General features: G+C 38.1%; 1 long non-coding RNA gene across 1 annotated transcript; it reads right to left on the bottom strand.

Moving 5' to 3' along the window:
* Positions 1–3,632: 3,632 nt before the first annotated feature.
* On the bottom strand, positions 3,633–6,475 carry LOC125145359. Its single transcript, XR_007143736.1, has 3 exons — positions 6,418–6,475; positions 6,151–6,314; positions 3,633–4,755 (listed from the first exon to the last, which is right to left on the bottom strand). It is a non-coding gene; the product is annotated as an uncharacterized LOC125145359 (long non-coding RNA).
* Positions 6,476–17,943: the final 11,468 nt, after the last annotated feature.

Raw genomic sequence — 17,943 nt, 5'->3', positions numbered from 1 at the left:
TTTTATTCTTAGTTAAAAAAAGATGTGAAAAGTGAGAAATTGGATGACAAAAAAAACCCATCAAGTGTCTGGTAAGGTGTTGTGCCACCAAAAAAAAATCACAACAGCAGCCATGTGCTTTATATATACAGTAGAGTCCACAAGTCACTGGAACTGTACTGAAGACATTATTCTAAAGTTAAAAAAAAGGAAAGTTTTTGAATTTAAACAACTTTGTATTGATTAGGAGTAATATATCACATTAATGGGCAAATAATCCTCCACAGCATGCTTTATCTAATAATTTGTCACAAATCTGTAGTTCATTCATTACAGGTTTTGGAAAGCATTTTGAGATTTTGTATCCAGATTGATTGAAGTGCTATATCTTCTTCTTCTTCTTCTTCTTCTTCTTCTTCTTCTTCTTCTTATTATTATTATTATTATTATTATTAGTAGTAGTAGTAGTAGTAGTACAGTAGTAGGAGGAGGAGTAGCAGGAGGAAATGCTCTAATGGTTTGGTTATGTGGTAACAGCTAATAAATTATCATAAATAAAAAGTAATCATTCTTCATAGTTTATTTTATTCAATGGAAACGATTTCATTTGAAACGTCAGATATATCATTTTGGTCTAGTTTGTATCAGGTTCAATTGTAGTGTCAGCAAACTGTATTTAAAAAGAGTATTTATTTGAAGGTTCTTTTTTACTTTGACAAAGAACTTCCGTTGGCCACCCACACAGGATGTGCTTAACACTAGCATGAATTTCAATGATACAAAACAAGCGAGGCTTTACGTCGATTTTTTCCATTACTTCATCATGTCATGTAAATTAACTGATGTCTGTATTGCTATACCTTTGGCACACCTGTATCTGAGTTTTATCAGCTATTTAATTGATTTATATGTCACTATAGGTGTTCAGTCTCCCACCACTACCTACAGTAACCCACCACTACCTACAGCAAAAAGACAAACTCAACTTTTTACACAGCTCCACGCTGGATTCAAAACACACCACTTCTGGGCTTGAAAACAGTGATAATTTGGAACAAATAAAGACAAATAATCCATAATAAATGCCTGGCCAAAACCTTTAGTACAACATTTTTGTCTGGAAAACCCACCACTTTTTGTGTCTATTAAACCCAACTGTTTTCAGTCAGTGCCTTGCTCAAGGGCACCTCAGTCATGGCCAGCCCAAGACTAGAACCCACAACCTTAGGGTTACGAGTCAGACTCTCTAACCATTAGGCCTTCCCTATCAAAAGGTCTAAGACTAAAGCCACAAATTTGCATATTTTTAAGCATGATCCAATAGTTAAGCAGTAATGAATAATGATCCATAATTGATGGCCAATGGACTTCTTGTTGGTGTACTGTAATGGATATTTATAGGAGTTTTTGTATGCACAAAATGTTTACGAAGTTTTTCAGTCTGTCCATTTAACTGTTTGCCCTGCTAAAAAACCAGCATTGCTGGTGCAGCATAAGGTATGTTTTGCATCCTGGGACCAGCTTGGGATGGTGGTATGCTGGTCCAGCATTAGGTGCTGGTTGCTGGTGTGCTGGCCGACCAGCCTGGGATGCTGGTGTGCTGGCCAACCAGCCTGGGATGCTGGTGTGTATAATCCCAGCAAGACCACAACAAAACCCATTTGTTACATATCACATTTCTTAGTGCATATTCATAGTTAAATAAAGACCAAGACAATTTTCTAGAGAATTGCAATTTACTTTTTAATAAAGAAAAACATTCTGGATATTCCTATCATTTACATGGCTTTCTCTCTCTCTCTCTCTCTCTCTCTCTCTCTCTCTCTCTATCTCTCTCTCTCTCTCTCTCTCTATATATATATATATATATATATATATATATATATATATATATATATATATATATAAATATATATATATTAGGGGTGGAGCCGAACCAGAATACGGTATACGCAAAGGCACAAATAGCGTGTTTTTTACGAATACTTATTTCGAACAAATACTTAAAAAAATATTTGTATTCGGGAACAAGAAAAACTTTATATCAAAAAGCTGCGTTTTCTCATGAGACCGCAGTGCAGCCCGCATGAGCGAGTGAGTGACGTTCAGGAGTCGGGGGGTGGGGGGTAAAAGAGGTAACTGACACAGGCTGCTCACACAGCAACAGAGATGGCTCGGCAGAGCGAAAAAAGACTTCACTGCATCACTATTTTTGTTGAATAGATTTTTGTACCTTATCTGGGTTCCGGAGGCAGTTTAAACCTTTCGGGAAGCGGAGTTTGATCGGGAGTTTATTTCATTACGCTGCATTATTGACGTCTGCAGTCGGGTGCTCTTATGTTCGCTCTGTTTACGTACAGTAGCTCTGTTAGCTCGGTAATTTAGACAATAGGCTGTTGACAGAGTAACGTTAACGTTCGGTTAAAAAGGATAAACAATGCTTGTGTAGTTGTGTCGAATTGTATGCACTTGTGGGAGTTATATGGTACATTTAAGTTACTCTGTCTTTTGCAGGCAGCGAGATGTAGGCTATAGGCTACATCTTGAAAAGATGAACAGAGTGTGGCTGCTGCTGAGCCATCTATTGGTCCTCCACCAGCCAAAAAAAACTTGCTCAAGTTCTGTGTGGAAGCATTTATCTTCTTCCAAGTGAAATATAGTTAAGTTATGGTTAACATAAAACATTTAAAAAAAATTCAAAACATAAAAAAAAAAAAAAAAAAAAAAAAAAAAGAATTAAAAACATCCTCCAACAAGGACGGGTGGTGGTGGGGTTCATAATGTTCACAATGGTATTTATTAGTTGTTGGTTTAACCATGGATGAGGTAATGGCTGTTATGTTATTTTCTTTTCAATGACGTTCCTTGTTACATGTTCTAAAAATATCAACCAATATTGCATATACATAATTATTATAATGAATATAATTAAAGAATACTTACACTATTACATATTTTGAATTTTACTCGAATACAAATACAAATACTTCTACCATCATTTAAATACAAATACAGATACAAATACCGGCTGCTTTGCACACCCCTAATATATATATATATATACACACACACACACACTCACACACACATGTGTATAAGTTTGTTTAAAATATTTATTGGACAAGGACATTTGCCATCACACTGTAATATACACACATGCACAAATAACGTTACACAATATAACCTTTACAACACATATTTTTGGTCTTAGCTTCACCAGTGTGAAAGTTGGCCCCCCACCCAACGCAAAACGTCAGCAAAATAGTCTTGTTTGTTTGTGCTACGTTTGTGCTGGTTTGTGCTGAAAATGTTTTCGTTTGTGCTGCTTTGTTTTTTTTTAGATATTAAAAGAATAATTATAGTAAAATCTAGGTCACTCACCCCCCCCCCCCACCTGCTCCAAATGTAACCAAAATAGTCTCATTCATTTGTGCTTCAGTTGTGCTGGTTTGTGCTGCTAAAAGTTTCGTTTGTGCTGTTTTTGTTTTTATAATATTAAACACTGAATTATTGGCCGATGACGCCATCAGCCCCCCCCCATGCTCCATATTTACCCAAAATAGTCTCATTCGTTTGTGCTTCGTTTGTGCTGGTTTGTGCTGCTAAAAGTTTCATTTGTGCTGTTTCTGTTTATTAAATAATAAACACTGAATTATTGGCCGATGACGTCATCAGCCCCCCCACCTCCAAATTCAACAAAATGGCTTCATTCGTTTGTGCTTTGTTTGTGCTGTTTTGTGCTGACACAAATGACGTCATCGGCTATAATAAAATGTTTAATGACGTCATCATCCCGTTTTTGTTGAATTTGGCAGGTGGGGGGCCGAGTGACCTTAGAATGACCACCTAATAAAATGTTTACTATTTAATAAACCGAAGCAGCACAAACGAAACTTTTAGCAGCACAAACGGAGCACAAACGAATGAGACTATTTTGGGCAGTGGTGTCAAAAGTATTTACATTCATTACTCAGTTAGAAGTATAGATAATAGGGTTTAAAATACTTCTGTAGAAGTTGAAGTATCACCTCAAGCTTTTTACTCAAGTAAAAGTACCGGTTTCAAAACTACTTTAAGTATAAAAGTAAAAGTTAAGTATTTAAGTATAAAAGGAAAAGTAATGCAAGGATAAAATGGCATTAAGGACAAACGCTTAGGCTGTGCCACAGGGGCCTATTGTGCACTACCCCACCTCCTCAAAAAACATATTTCTAAAGACCATAATGACTATAATGTTATATTAATATGATAATGTTGAAAAATTTGGGATGCACTAGGTTACCTGTTTCAGCCACATACTGTATATGCCCACTGAAAAAGAACGCATTTTAGTACAATGCAAATACATTAAAAAACTATGTATGTGTACTACTGAGCTGTGTTTCATGGAGCGGAAGATATGACTAGTTGGCTATAAGTATTGCAATGATGCAAAAAGTCAAACTTCATAGGCATGTCATCAATAACTTTTATTGAAACAAACACATTGGACTTAAACAACAGTAATCAACATCCAAAGCGTTACTAATAGGCTTTGTTCATCCACAAAAGCAGCTGGTTCTCAAAGTTCTTTGAACCAATGCATGCTCTTCTTGGCCTGAAGATCAGCCTTGTAACACTTAACAGTCTTTCACAGTCTGCTGAGGCTGGCAGAGCCGTATTAAGCTTAAGTGATAGCTGGCACACAGCTGGGAAGGACTTCAGTGCCTCTACTGTGTCTCCTGGGCACCCCAGGTACGCATCCATCTGCTTGGTCATTTCAAGAAGGCTGGTCTTCTTCACAGAGGAAAAGAAGTTTATTAGAATAAAGAAATTCATACAGATTTAAAACAACATGAGGATGAGAAAATGATGACATAATTTTTCTTTTTGGGTGAGCTATCCCTTTAAAGCTGTTTTAGGACCACAAGCAGCTGATGGCATGACTGAAAATTAGCAGTAAAATCATTTTAAACAGCATTTGGCTAATAGTTGGGCCTATTACCTCTTTAAAAGGACCCATAGGGCCCCATACAGGCACGTGCACTCTCATACACAGCCAGGATCATGACTATCTTTAGTACATAGCTTCAACCAGCTGTAGATTATAGCTTTGCACAATTAACTTACAAATATTGCATATAGTAACATCAGATAACATTTGGTTAAAGTTGAATTTCAAATCTCACACTGAGCCACCAAACTAGTTTGCAATGTTGAATCATAGCCTACTGGTAGAAGCAAACCATTGGCATGTACCCAAGTTTGCCATAGCAAACATCGCAAATTTATCATTATTAGTACGTTACTAGGTCACTACAATATTGTCAATATTCGACTGATAATAACAAAAACTATAGCTTTGCACAATTAACTTACAAATATAGCAATTATTTAAGCTCAGATAACATTTGGCTAAAGTCGAATTTCAAATTTGTTAATAATTGACTGATAACAAAATTTCAGCTTACCGCAATATGCTTTTTTAAATTAGACGGCAAGTTCATGAAAGCCATTAGCTTGTGGTATTTGAGTGCGTGTAGCTTACAGCGCATGCGCAATGACTTATTTGTCCATCTTGGTCATTGAGACATTGAGTTCGAGTTTTGAGCCTTTGCCACGGACATCTTCGTACTTGGCTCCGTCTGCTATGTCAAGCCGAAATGAAAACAAGCCGAAATGAAATAGGAGTAACAAGGCTATTTTTAAAAAGTAAGGAGTAGAAAGTACAGTTAATTGCGTGAAAATGTAAGGAGTAGAAAGTAAAAGCATGCTAAAAAATAATTACTCTATTAAAGTATAGATATTCAAAAGATAGATTTCTGATTAAGTAAAGTAACGAAGTATTTGTACTTCGTTACTTCGTTACTTGACACCTCTGATTTTGGGTAAATTTGGTGCATGTGGGGGGGGGGGCTGATGACATCATTGGCCAATAATTCAGTGTTTAATATTTAATAAACTGAAACAGCACAAACGAAGCTTTTAGCAGCACAAACCAACACAAATGAATGAGAGTATTTTGGTTAAATTTGGAGCAGTTGGGGGGGGGGGGGGCTGAGTGGCCTAGATTTTATTATTCTATTTTATTTATTATTATCCTAGAATTATTCTTTTAATATCTAAAAAAAAACCCAAACACAAGAAATACAGCACAAACGGAGCACAAACAAACAAGACTATTTTGCTGACGTTTTGCGTTGGGTCGGGGCCAACTTCACACTGGTCTTAGCTTTGCTCTCTCTTTTAGGAAGTAACAAGTACAGTAGTATGAGGTGGCGATGATCATGTTAATTTAAGAGGTGCTACCCGGAGTCGTTTGCCTTTAAACTCCTGCTCTATGTCTTCTTTATTCTCTGAAAAATTATAGAAACAAAATAAGAAACAAAATATATCACTCATTTGTTTATATTGTGCAGTGAACAAGTTACGAAACAGACAACTGCTTAAGTTACATACCTTTAAGCATCAGTATTTGTGCCCTGAAGAAGTCTTGCTTCCATCATACCCACCTGAGTTTGGTCAAACATGTCATAGTTAAAGTCCTTAATTTCGCTAGTTGAAACAACTGCAGTGCAGCCGTCATCCAGGTACAGTACCTCACGTATGAAAACATTCTGATTCCCAGTGATAAGCAGATTCGTCGTGTAGAAGCGGAAGCTTTTTATTTACCCCAAAACAAAATCCTAATTACAAAAAACATGATGGCAAAAACATGATGATCTGGAACACGTGCACTTATACAAATTTCGATAAACACTGTAAGGTATATAATGTAATCGAAAATATTGCGAGATTTATTTTTGGAAAGAGCAGGAACTACATTTAGCTTCGTGAACATAGTTGCTTCAAAGGATGCTGGGTGATATCTCTTCACATTACCACTTAACTAAAAAAACAGACAAACAACTTAACTACCTCTTAATTGAGACAAATGGATTATATATATATATACAGTATTTTCTGCACTATAAGTATGGAATAAAAACACTGTCAACAATAATCGTACGTAATTCAAAGCATTTGTGTGTAAATTTTAATTTTGCGGAGTTGGATCCCAAAATTTACGGCAACGACAGTTTACAGATACTAGATTTTGTGTGTTTGTTCAAATACAACTCCAAAATGTACGACTATGACAGTTTATACACACAACGCTTGTTTTCACAACACCTCTTTTTCACACACGAAAACGGTCTGCGAAACAACTGTCAAAAATACGTCATCACGTTCACAGGCATTACTATCCGAGGGAAGATGAATCGATTCCACAAAGTGCGCATGCGCCGCGCCCTCTTTTAAACCAGTGGCGCCGGAATGGCAGATCAGCAGCCAAGCGCTCACTCATCATCAGTGTTGTATAAAGTAGTAGAAAGCAAAAGTATCATACTAGAAAAAGACTTTGGTAGAAGTGAAAGTCACCTTTTAGAATACTACTCAAGTAAAAGTCTTAAAGTATCTGATATTTACTGTACTTAAGTGTCAAAAGTCATTTTCTGATATTTAATGTACTTAAGTATTTGACGTAGAAGTAAAAAGTAAAATTTCAGTGATTTTCGGTAGGCATAAGAGCAGGGGCGGTTCTAGGGTTTCATCTTTAGGGGTTTTATCCCTCAGTGAGAATTTAAAACAAGAAGAGTTTTATATTATACAGTGTTGTATAAAGTACTAGAAAGCAATACTTGGGTAAAAGTACAAGTATCGTACTAGAAAAGGACTTTGGTAGAAGTGAAAGTCCCCTTTTAGAATATTACTCAAGTAAAAGTCTTAAAGTATCTGATATTTTCTGTACTTAAGTATCAAAAGTAATTTTCTGATATTTAATGTACTTAAGTATTTGAAATAAAAGTAAAAAGTACAATTTCAGTGATTTTCGGAGCAGGGGCGGTTCTAGGATTTCATCTTTAGTGGTTTTAGCCTTCAGTGAGAATTTAAAACAAGAAGAGTTTTATATTATATGACTACATAAGCCAAAAGTTATGGTATTATATTAAATGGCAAAAGTGGACACCAAAATTTTATGCTTGATGTAATGATGCCAGTCTTGAATCAAATCAGTTCATGTCTGTGTCCATTCTCTACAAACAGTGTGTCCAATGAATGCAGTCATTAATAAACACATATTCACAAGACAAAGAACAAATCAATAAATATTATTTTTATTTAGTATTGATATTGCATTAATATTTTGTTTGTGCTATCAACTCTGGTAATAAGAATAGTGAAATTTCACTGCTTTTTGTTGCCGTCTTTGTGGCTTTCCACCGATTAACATTATAGATAAACGCCTCCAGCTCTGACTGCCTGAGCTTCTCCGTAGAACGCGCGGACGGGCGTAATGCAAGGAGCAGTGATCCAAACCTCCCTTATTACAGTCACACACATTTCTTCTGATTTTATTTTGTAGTAACGAAGATGCTTAGTGGAAAATAACAGAGTAAAAGTATACATTTTATCTAGGAAATGTAGTGGAGTAAAAGTGAAAGGCCTATCTCATCACGCTACAGACTGCAGTGATGACCTCCTAAACAGCTGTATTCTTTAAGCACCTAATGTAACCTTACTCTGAGAGCTAATCTTACTTACTATAGTTAACCTATATCTGTAATATTACTCCTCTCTGTTATTAGTGATAACTAACCCTTAAACATGTCTGAATTTGGAAGGAAAAACCAACTTACCTGAGAAGATGAGTGAGCGCTTGGCTGCTGATCCGCCATTTCGGCGCCAGTGGTTTAAAAGAGGGCGGGGCGCATGCGCACTTCGTGGAATCGATTCATCTTCCCTCGGATAGTAATGCCTGTGAACGTGATGACGTTTTTTTTGACAGTTGTTTCGCAGACCGTTTTCGTGTGTGAAAAAGAGGTGTTGTGAAAACAAGCGTTGTGTGTATAAACTGTCATAGTCGTACATTTTGGAGTTGTATTTGAACAAACACACAAAATCTCGTATCTGTAAACTGTCGTTGCCGTAAATTTTGGGATCCAACTCCGCAAAATTTAAATTTACACACAAATGCTTTGAATTACGTACGATTATTATTAACAGTGTTTTTATTCCATACGGTGCGCCTTATAATACGGTGTGCCTTATGTATGGGTTAAGTACAGAAATAGACCCGTAATTGAGACCGCACGTTATAATCCGGTACGCCTTATATATGGAATAAAAAAAAACTGACAATAATAATAGCCTGTAGTTTGTATTGTGCCTCGTAAGCATCTGAATTTTATTGGCGGATGGCAAACCAACTTAAGGTGCATTTACCACCACCTACTGGACTGGAGTGTGGAGCGAAAAATGGTTAGGAAGAAACAAATGTTGTTTTGCAACCTACCGGTAGTATACCTACCGGAGGCGTGGCGGATTGGTTTATCGCTGCTAGCGTACGTAGTGTATGTATTACGTCCCTGTGTCAGCGGGAAATGGTCCGACAGTCAACCAAGCGGAGCGCTTACCGAAGTCGCACAACAACATTTGTACAGATTTTTGGGTCTCAGTGCACATATAAGGCGCACCGGATTATTAGGCGCACGGCCGATTTTTGAGAAAAATTTAAGGCTTTTAGGTGCACCTTATAGAGCGGAAAGTACTGTGTATATAATATGTCATCTTTCAAAAAACATCATTCTGAATGATTTATTTGCTGCTTTCCTCATGGAGCCCGGGAAGTCAACATTTGTTGGTATTACTATATTTAATTTGTGGAGACACTTTTAATCCCTAACGAACAAATTTTAAATGTTTCTATTCTTTGTTATTCAAAGCTTTTTGAGTTTTGTTATTTCAGTTCTTTATCCAAAAGAGGGAGCAAAAGAAATAACACACTTATAATTAAATATATTCCAATATATTGGGTTTTAATCTTATATTATAATGTGTTACATAGAAACATACACAAGCTAAAATATAGGTTGTTTCCATAAAGCTCATTCCAGCAAGATCATACTGGTTAACCAGCTACACCAGCCCCGTTTTGCTTGATAACACCATGACTATGCTGGCCACCCATCTATACCAGCACTATACCAGCACTGACCAGCATGAACCAGTAAAAACCAGCCTGGACCAGCAGGGAATTCATGCTGGTTTATGCTGGATTTTTCAGCAGGGTGGTGTTTGTGTTCAGGTTAATTCCAGTGAAAATAGTATTTCTAATCGAATAGTTGAGTTGTTTCCTAGTATGTTGCATGTGTAGATACATTCAAGATTATATGTTTAGGAACCTGTTTTACATATTAAGCTCCTCCTCGAAGAAGAGTTAAAAATACCAGGAACCAATGAGTAAAGCTACTACTAATAATTTTTTTATTTATGATTTAAAGGATATATCCTGCAAGTTCACCCTTATGTTATTTCCCCATTATATTCAGATTGTTCTCTTTGTTTCCTGACTTCCTGACATTCATCTCTAAATTCTATATTATATACAGTATATCAGGTGATAGTTTCACAACATTAGACTTCAAAACTCTATTGAATTCAGAAATGACTCCGATGATTCATACTCTAAGTTGCTTATATGCTCATAAGCTCCTGCTTAAACAATAATATTTTTTTTACAATTATAGTCCGGTGTCACCCACGTGAGGATGATGACCCTTTTGAATCTGGATCCTCTAGGTTTTTTCCTCCTCAGGTTCCCTTCTTTAAAGTTTAACCTTATTTTTTTTTGTATGATGTTTCTATACTTCTGTAAAGCTGCTTTGAAACAATGTAAATTGAATAATTAGTCTGTATTCTTTTTCATTGCACACAGATCTTTGTCTTTCTAATCTCTGATTCAGTTTCTGTGCATTAGTCACTTTCCATGTGTGTTCACAGTTGCAGATATATTTATATATTTATTTCCATTACACGTCATGTATTTTCCATTACACATCATATACAGTGGTGTGAAAAAGTGTTGGCCCCCTTCTTGGTTTTTTGTTTTTTTTTTGCACGTTTGTCACACTTTAATGTTTTAGATCATCAAACAAATTTACATTGTCCTGCTGCAGAACCCATGTTCGCTTCAGCTTGAGGTCACAAACAGATGGCTGCACATTTTCCTTCAGGATTTTTTCGAAGACAGCAGAATTCATGGTTCCATTTATCACAGCAAGTCTTCTAGGTTTTGACGCAGCAAAAAAAAACAACAAAAAAAAAAAACACACTACCACCACCTTATTTAACTGTTGGTATGATGTTCTTTTTCTGAAATGCAGTGTCACATTTACGCCAGATTTATTGGGACACACACCTTCCAAAAAGTTTTGGAACTTTTGTCTTGTTGTTTTCCCAAAAGTCTTGGGGATCATCAATATGTTTTCTGGCAAATCTGAGACGAGCCTTTATGTTCATTTTGCTCAGCAACGGTTTTCATCTTGAAACTCTGCCAGTTTTGCCCAGTTTCTTTCTTACAGTATGGTGGAATCATGAACACTGAACTTAACTGAGGCACGTGAGGCCTGCAGTACTCTGGATGTTGTTGCAGTCTTTTGTGACATCTTGGATGAGTCATCGCTGCACTCTTGGGGTAATTTTGGTCAGCCGGCCACTCCTGGGAAGGTTTACCACTGTTTCATGTTTTCACCATTTGTGGATAATGGCTCTCACTGTGGTTCGCTGGAGTCCCAAAGCTTTAGAAATGACTTTGTTACCTTTACCAGATTGATAATTATCAATTACTTTCTTTATCATTTGTTCCTGAATTTCTTTGGATCTGCATGATGGGTAGCTTTTGAGAATCTTTTAGTCTACTTCACATTGTCAGTCAGGTCTTATTTCAGTGATTTCTTGATTGCGAACAAGTTTGGCAGTAATCAGGCCTGCACTGGTAAAAATGATGTGTTGGATATGCTTAAAATATGTATGCACCATTTTTGCATCACACTTTTTAAGTAAACCCAACTTGGAAAAAAAATACTTAAAATTAACCAGAAAACCGTTGTTATACTTAAATTTTTGGGTACACACAACATTGTTTATTTAAAAATATATGTAACATGATAGAATCTACTAAGTAATTGCAAGTTAAGTTAACTTAAAATTTAAGCTCATTTATGTTAAAAAAAAAGACAATTAATTGAGTTGAACCAATGTAAAATTTTAACTTATTGTAGATTATTAGCTATTGGTCTGCATATTGCACTGCTGCTTTAATGGGTTAAACACAGAGCACAAATTCCTAGTATGGGTCACCATATGTCACTTCACTAAAATAAATTTCACATGCATTCATTCATTCATTCATTTTCTACCGCTTTATCCGAACTTCTCGGGTCACGGGGAGCCTGTGCCTATCTCAGGCGTCATCGGGCATCAAGGCAGGATACACCCTGGACGGAGTGCCAACCCATCGCAGGGCACACACACACTCTCATTCACTCACGCATTCACACACTACAGACAATTTTCCAGAGATGCCAATTAACCTACCATGCATGTCTTTGGACTGGGGGAGGAAACCGGAGTACCCGGAGGAAACCCCCGAGGCACGGGGAGAACATGCAAACTCCGCACACACAAGGCGGAGGCGGGAATCGAACCCTGACCCTGGAGGTGTGAGGCGAACGTGCTACCCACTAAGCCATCGTGCCCCCCTTTCACATGCAAATCACACAAAATAAAGCATTTCACTTTATTTTTTGAAACAGGCTGCAATGCAATGGTGAAGCCTAAAACCACACATCATGAATGTACAACAATTGTGTCACATTAACAAATGAAAGTTCACTTCTAACAGGACACTTCCTTTATGCTACCCCCTTTGCAACACTTTCTTGCTCTGAACTAGAAGGAGAAAAAAACAGTTTTATATTTAGTATGAATAGGCAAGACATTGCAGTGTCTTACTAACACAGACCTTTTCAGTAAAAGATTGTATATACTAAAATAATATTACACGGACCAGGGCAGGAACAGAATTATCTTAATGCAAATGTGCCAACGCGATGCATGGTCATATTCCTCTGAAATAAACAAATTAACCACTAGAACATTCATTTGATGGAGTCTGCTTTAGCGTGCACACTCGTTCCTCCTGTCATATAATAACTTACTTGTACAAACTAGACTTTCAAAAGTATTTAAGTAACACATTTCTAATTGCTGAAGCTAAATTCATAGCAATTCAGAAATTCAATTTAAAAAAGTTTCTTTCTTGACCACAAACGCATTAACACAAATAAACGAATGCACCTTAAACCCCTTTAAGCATTGCCCCCCTTTTGCAGCTTTTTCGCCTACATGACCTACCCAACAAAAAGTGGTACAGCTCCCACATACTTTGACAAACAGGGGAGAGCCTGGTCTCATTTGAAAGAAGAGATTCTCTAGTTTCAGATTGATTCTAGGCCTTACTGGCACAAAGTTACAGGGGTTTGAATGCAGGTTTTCATTTCCGCCTGGGTTGTTTACCTGATAAACTGATTAATCTTATTTTTCTGGAACATGTTAGGGACCAAATAACAACTGAGGGTCATAGCCACATGTCTTGGCTTTCACCAAAAAAAATTTCAAGTCAAAAGACGCAAAAATGGCTTCAATAAAAATATTTTTCTACGGCCCTGGTCGTCTGGTGCAGCGTTTTTGTGTACTTGTTTACTATATAACTTTGAAATAAAAGGCTGCAGGCTCAGTCTGACAAGCCATAAATAAGCCTAGACTCTCTCTCTATCACTCTGGTGTGAAAACAGGCCTGTAACTTGACACCCTGAGCTGTGAGAGGGACAAAAGGTCAGGGATTACGCAAGAATTCTTCTGCGCATCCAGTTCACGCAGACACAGTCAAAGAACATACGGCATGTCGTATACCGTTGGAATCGTCTGCTTATTGGCTAAACAGCTGTATAGGTCCCGGCCCATTTCATTGCTATTGGAAGGAGTAATTGTCAGTCAAAGGCGGGTTCCCAAAAATGAGGTCATGCCACCATTGGCTTCCCAGCCGTCTATCTCTGCCATACAAGCACCGATTGGCTCAAATGAGGGCTTATTTGATTCGTTAGGACCTGGGCTATAAATATGACGTAAACTTTGAATTTTCGAATATCCCAATTAGGAGTTAGAGCGGCAAAACGAGATGATGGCGCACTTCTGTTTCCAGTTTTCAGAACACTAACGGAATATTTCCGCGCGACCAGAGCGTTTTGGATTAAAAGGCTTACAGATTTCAATTCCTTGGACCTGTGTGGATTTTTGTGGATTATTTGTGTTGGAATATATTACCCCAGTGAAGAAAGAGACGCGTCTAAAGGTAAGGGAAAAACCGGTCTAGCGCCACCTAGGTCAGTTTTGTCAAATTTTTTTCTAATTGTATGAAGGCTGTGAATCATATTGTGCTTTGTGTGTGGGCTTAAAAAATTATTGAGAGTATAAACTTTACTAGGTAAATAGGTTTGTTCGTGTTTTTGGAGGATTTGATGCTTTGAAGCTTGTTTCTGGGTCATCCCCTAGTGGTCACTTCTACCCGTAAAAACGACAAATCTTACCTCTTTTCAGCGTCTTCGCCTCTTTGCATTTCAGAAAATATCTTCACCTAACACTACAAACAAGTGGTTATTAATGTCAAAACCTCAAAATCAAATATTTTGCTTAGTTTATAGAAAGTTAAGCTTACCTCTTTCCACCTTCTTCACATGTGCATCACCAGATGGATCCAGTGTTTTCCAGATTTGCATATCACGTGGCTCAGTCATATACTTAAAATATTGTTATAATTACTTAGTTTTTATGCAATTTTAATACTAGTTGACGTGACTTATGTCTTTTCATTATATTTAGGCATACACTTAGGTTCACCTTGTAACTTATATATTTATGTTACAGACACTATATATGCTAAGTAGAGGATGGAAAGTTAAAATTACTTTATTTGTGTTTAGTTTGTTTATTTATTTTTGTAAGTAATGGTTGTTCAGCCAACGAATCTTTTTTTAGAGTGTGGGTGTGTTAGAGAAATTGAACACCACTGTATTCTTGTCTGCCCATGTCTTATCAATTGTACACATTTGTGAAAACCACACAACTCACACCCAGTGTGTAATTTTTCTCACCACTCATCAAAAAAGTAGCAGAATTCAGATCCAGCACACAGTGTTTTTATTTCTATATCTTAATCGAAATATATTATCGCTATTTAATTTTTTTCTCTGTCAACCTTGATCCATGTTCTGTAACAAAAACTGTAAAGTGTGCAGATATACAGTATTTGATAGGTGGTTGCATGTTAAATCAAAAGAGTGCATGGACTTTTATGTTCAAGAGGTGCTGGTGAAGGGCAGCAGTGGTTCAGCAGAATGGGTTAAGGCTTTGGAATATTTTGTAAAACCTTGAAGTTCAGGCTCCAGCACTGCCAAAGGCTTGAGCCTTTGGCAGCCTTTCTGGGCTTGAGAAACCCAAAGGAAGTGCGTGCGACACACAAGCGCGAGCCACGTTTGAAAGTGATTTAACGGCTGATTCGTTTATTTCTTAATTCGGATGCGAGTAAACAATCAGTCGTTTCCGGGTGTAACGAGAAAGTATTGACTCGTGTGTCTGTATCGGCTCCTGTGTCTGCTGTTTTGCTGAAGTAAAATCTTTTTTTTTTGGGATAGTACATGAATGACCAAGCTTACGGATGCTAGCTAAGTTGGTTAGCTGGTTCGCTAACATTTAACGACTTTTGGATTGGCATGGAGTTCTACTGTAGGTTTGAAAAAGCCCAATTCTCACCTTCCGTAACCCCCGAATCAGTCACCTTCAATCCAGTTCAGTGAAGATGATGTGTGTCAGGTCTTCAGGAAGACCAAGAGAAGAAAGGCTCCAGGCCCAGACCGTGTTCCACCAGCCTGCCTGAAAGCCTGTGCTGATCAGCTGGATCTTCACGCGGATATTCAACATGTCACTGGAGCTGTGTGAAGTACCCTCATGCTTCAAAAGCTCCACCATCATCCCCGTCCCAAAGAAACCCAAAATCACCGGACTTAATGACTACAGACCTGTGGCTCTAACATCTGTGGTCATTAAATCATTTGAAAGACTGGTTCTGGCTTATCTGAGGGACATCACGGGACCCTTACTGGACCCCCTGCAGTTTGCCTACAGAGCAAACAGGTCTGTGAATGATGCAGTCAGTATGGGACTGCATTATGTTCTGCAGCATCTAGACAGACCAGGGACTTATGTGAGGATCCTGTTTGTGGACTTCAGCTCTGCCTTTAACACCATCATCCCATCACTCCTACAGCACGAATTAACCCAGCTCTCCATGCCCTCCTCTGTCTGACAGACAGGCAGCAGCTAGTGCGACTGGGTAAACTCAAATCTAGCACCCGCACCGTCAGCACTGGCGCCCCCCAGGGCTGTGTTCTCTCCCCACTACTCTTCTCCCTGTACACGAATGACTGCACCTCTAATGACCCATCTGTCAAGCTCCGGAAGTTTGCAGACGACACCACACTGATCGGCCTCATCCAGGATGGTGACGAGTCTGCTTACAGACTGGAGGTTGAGCGGCTGGCTGTCTGGTGCAGCCTTAACAACCTGGAGCTGAACACGCTCAAGACAGTGGAGTTGATACTGGACTTAAGGAGAAACCCCCCTGCTCTTCCCCCACTAACCATCATGGACAGCATTGTCACAGCAGTGGAGTCATTCAGATTCCTGGGAACCACAATCTCCCAGGACCTGAAGTGGGACATTCACATTGACTCCATTGTGAAAAAGGCTCAGCAGAGGTTGTACTTCCTTCGTCAGCTGAAGTTCAACCTGCCACAGGATTTGCTGAAACAGTTTTACACTGCCATGATCGAATCCATCCTCTGCACTTCAGTAACTGTTTGGTTCAGCTCAGCCACCAAATTCGATCTCAGAAGACTACAGAGGGTAGTCCGGACTGCTGAGCGAATCATTGGCACAACTCTCCCCACCCTCCAAGACCTGTACTCCTCCAGAGTGAGCAAAAGAGCAAAGAAAATCACTCTGGACCCCTCACATCCAGTACACTCCCTCTTTGAACTGTTGCCATCTGGTCGGCGCTACAGAGCCCTGAGCTCCAGAACGACCAGACATAGGAACAGTTTCTTCCCTCAAGCAATCCACCTGATGAACAATTAACACCATGAAACACACAACTCCTAATATTTGCACTATGTATACCTCAATTGCACATTTCATACTTGCACTCTGTACATACATGCATACATATTGTCTGTACTGTTTACTTCAACTGCACATTTCACAATTGCACATGTGTACATACAAATTGTATATATTGTATACTTATTTGCATATGTATTTCATATGTCTATTTAAACTGCACATTTCACACCTGTATATGTGTACATACAATTTCTTCTATATTGCATATGACATCCTGTTACACTGTGGAGATTATGTCACTAAAACAAATTCCTCGCATGTGTAAACATGCCTGGCAATAAAGCTGATTCTGATTCTGCAAGAGTTTGTGAAGATATTTGAGAATGTCACTTCAGATTTAAGGCGTTAAGCACCGCCCCCTGGTGGTGACTTGAAGTTTTATTATAATTAAATGTTAGGATGAATTCACTGTTGCTTAAAAAATATTATATGTAAATTAGACAGTCTGAACATGTATTTAAATAATTACGTACATTTATATTGTGTAATCATGTCAAATGGAATAAAGACCCCAATTAACACACACAGCACTTTGATTTGTGAATTAATTACGGGAGGTTATGGGAAACTATCCCTGTTTACTTCTTCAAATCTGAGAGTATTTTAGTTTGTATTGTATTGGCGGTATTCAGCTGGGGCGTGAGGTGTGTTTAGTCACCCACATAAGACCATGGTGCACCTTCTAATCTGTCACATTTAGATTTAAAGCTTACTCTTATTATTATAGAGTGAAGTAGGAACTCAAGTAAACATGTGTACACACATCTCATTCACAATTCCCAAACAGATGGTCTTGAGCTATAGTTAGTGTTGTGGTGGTGTTTTAGCAGAGCCTGGACACAAACCTTGAAGACATTATTAAGT

The sequence above is a fragment of the Tachysurus fulvidraco genome, chromosome 8 (genome assembly GCF_022655615.1).
Source record: "Tachysurus fulvidraco isolate hzauxx_2018 chromosome 8, HZAU_PFXX_2.0, whole genome shotgun sequence".
NCBI classification, from domain to species: domain Eukaryota; kingdom Metazoa; phylum Chordata; class Actinopteri; order Siluriformes; family Bagridae; genus Tachysurus; species Tachysurus fulvidraco.
The sequence above is the reverse complement of the archived record's forward strand: the minus strand, read 5'-3'. Positions and strand labels throughout refer to the sequence as shown.